This window comes from Triturus cristatus, chromosome 5_2, assembly GCF_964204655.1.
Source record: "Triturus cristatus chromosome 5_2, aTriCri1.1, whole genome shotgun sequence".
Lineage (NCBI taxonomy): Eukaryota > Metazoa > Chordata > Amphibia > Caudata > Salamandridae > Triturus > Triturus cristatus.
This window is the reverse complement of record NC_140588.1, coordinates 607,004,369-607,007,553: the sequence shown is the minus strand read 5'-3', so window position 1 is coordinate 607,007,553 and position 3,185 is coordinate 607,004,369. Positions and strand designations below refer to the sequence as shown.

Here is a 3,185-nt window from a genome sequence, read left to right as displayed (position 1 = left end):
CGCATAGCTGACCGCCTGAAGGAGGCAAAGAAGACAGGAGGGGGAACACCAACAGACACTGGGAACACTCCCATGGAGGACTTGATTGAATCCACCATCCAGCCAGAAGCTGTTGTTGGTGTGACCCAGCTGGACACGTCCGGAGCAGCAAACACATCTGAAGGTAAGATGAATGTATGTTTTCTTAGTGTTACAAAATGTAAAGGTAGAACTCGACCACAGTACAGCCCAAGTGCAGACCCTGAACATCCAGTACACAATGCATTCAGTAGGTGAGGGGCATTATGGGAGATGTAGTCAGGTCAAGCAGTTAAAATGTCAAATCTCAGAGTAACAACCCAAAAAAGCTTAATAGAGTATAAAATCATTTACAAAGGCAGAAATTTATTACTGTGCAATTAATATCACAGACATGAAATAATACAGTGTTGCACTGTTTCACCTCACAGATGCACAACGTGTAGAAGATGTGGATAGCGATTCCCCAGACATGCAGGACACCAGCGCAGGTGAACAGATGGACACACCTGTGGTGCAAATAAATCCCTCACGTCCAACAAAGTCACGCAGGGCTACTGTTCCATCCCTAGTCACCATGGAGTGTGAAGATGATGAGGCTGATGCAACACCAGGTGGCAGCCATGGCCAGACAACTTCCATCACACAAACACAACCACAGGTCCCCAGAACTAATCACAGAGCCCGGCGTAGGAGAGGAAGAGCACTCAGGACACAGCAGGAGGAGCAACCAAGTGATGTCTGGGGTGGTCTTGAGGGACAGATGCTCCGTATGCAGCGCCTGCAGACAAAAAACACACGATTAGTACAATTGCAAGTTGGCAAGATGGCTAGCAACATAGCAGTACTGTCAGAAAGTGTGCAGCAACTGAGCAAGGTGATGCATGAGGGAAATGTATCCCAGAAGAGACAGCATCGTCAACTAATGCTGCAATTGAAAATGTTTGCTAAATCAAACAATAGATTGGCCACGACAACTGCACTGCTGGCACGTAGGTCTGTGACCATGCAAACTGAAATGTGCCATTGGAGCGGCGATGTGGCTAAAGCACTGGACCAGGTCACCAATGCAGTTGATTTGCTAAATGCTTCCACAATTGCGGCCAACAATTCCACGCCCGAAGAGGGTAGTGAGGGTGGCTCAAGCCTAAGTAGTGTGGCAGTTCCAGTCCGCACTGCAGGAAGACGCAACACACGCAGCAGTACCCCCGCCGCTTCCAACATAACGGATGACAATGCTGGGTCTGACAGGCGTCTGGGTGTTCGTGGGAAAAAGCGCTAGACTGGCATGTACAAGTGCATTCCACTATGGTGACGTAACCATTTATATGGATTTGACTTTCAACAGAGTGACAAGTGAATTGACATTTGCAAACCACTTATGTCCATTGCACTGGTCAGATTACAAGTGTGCTTGAACACTCATGGCAATTTTATTTAATTAAAGAATACTCTGATAGCAATAGTCAGTTTCTGTGTCATCATTACTCACCTCAGAAATAATTTTGTGTGATGTCAAATCTTCTCCTACGCCCTTCTGCTGCGCCTGCCCCTTGTGCTGCATGGTGTTGTGGCACTTGCTGGTTCCCATCCTCCGAATCGCTGTCAGACACCTCGATGTCCATTCCTCCCCTTGTCGCTATGTTGTGCAGCATGGCACATGCCGCTACTATCTTGCAGCATTGTTCAGGGTTGTACTTCAGTGCTCCACCGGTCTTATGTAGACATCTGAATCGGCTCTTCAACAGCCAAAATGTGCGCTCTATGATGTTCCTTGTCGAAATATGTGCTGCATTGTACCTCTGTTGATTGGCAGTTGTGGGATTGAGGTAAGGCGTCATTAGGTAATTACGCAAGGCGTATGCGCTGTCACCTACATGTAATGGAGCAAAGAGTCAGTGGCAGCTTCACATTGACATACGTACAATGACAGTGATAAACTATAACACATATTTACCAAGCAGATGTCCCTCTCCAAATTCTCCCCTGACAAGACGGGTGTGTATGCCACTTTGTCTGAAGATATAAGAGTCATGTGCACTCCCTGGAAATTGCGCAACAATGTCAGTGATAATGTTTTTGGCATTGCAAACAACCTGAATATTGAGGGAATGGTAAGATTTCCTATTTCTATATATATATTCCTGTGTTGCAGGGGGACATATTGCAACGTGGGTGCAATCAATACAACCCAAAACATGTGGGAAACGAGCTATCTGGTAGAACTCCTGTTTGGTTTTTGCAAGGTCAAGCGCGGTGGTAGGGAACTTGATATGAGACCCGATCACGGCCATCATGGCATCAAGGAATGCTTTCAATATTCTTGAAAGTGCGCTTTGTGACACACCTCCCGCAACAGCAATGACCCCCTGAAAACTGCCTGACGCCAGAAGGTGTAGGCAACATAGGACCTGCACATGCGTTGGGATGGCATTGGTCCTACGTGTCTGTCGTTGCATTATGGGGTCCAATTCATTGATTAGGTCATGGATCATTGCTGCATTGAGCCTATACTTGTCGTATATCTCATCCTCTTGCTGGCCTAGCAAAGTTATGCGGACTCTGAAGATGCGCTCATTCATTCGCCTCCGTCTCTGTGCGGCAGCCTGCAGCCTCATCCTCCTCGCCATCAGGTAAATCCCTGCCATTGTGAACAGTGCTGGCTCATTCTGGGTGTGTTTAAATGGGTTTCAGTTGGTTTTCACCTGTCTGTGATTTGCACTCATGATTACCACCTGGTTGTGATCCTTCTTATTTAGCGATCGCTAATTTGCGATTTTCATGGAAATCGCTATTTGCGATTTGTCATGCATACATTTTGCGATTCGTTGTTTGCGATTCGGTAATTGGGACACGCTAATACCGATTCGCTATTTGATTCGCAGAATGTTTTGCGATTCCTTATATTTGCGAAAAAATGGATTTTCGCAAATATACAGTTGATGCATTTCAACACTGACTTTGGGATCGCAAACGGCCTATTTTTGCGATTCGCACCCTTTGCGATCGCAAAAAGGTTTGATGCATGTGCCTGTTTGTACATAGTAAAAGGCTCTTTTGCATTTCTTAACAGGACGAAATTGCATACATCTGGCACATTGATTTCTAACTCCTACCATGACGTCACAAGTGACTTCATCAATGACATTACTGATTACATCACATAT

The 3,185-nt window shown here is 46.0% G+C and overlaps 1 long non-coding RNA gene across 1 annotated transcript; it reads right to left on the bottom strand.

The window, feature by feature from the left end:
* Positions 1–364: 364 nt before the first annotated feature.
* LOC146829060 (uncharacterized) lies at positions 365–1,641 on the bottom strand. The gene is made up of 2 exons (XR_014961903.1): positions 1,511–1,641; positions 365–799 (listed from the first exon to the last, which is right to left on the bottom strand). It is a non-coding gene; the product is annotated as an uncharacterized LOC146829060 (long non-coding RNA).
* Between the last annotated feature and the right edge of the window lie 1,544 nt (positions 1,642–3,185).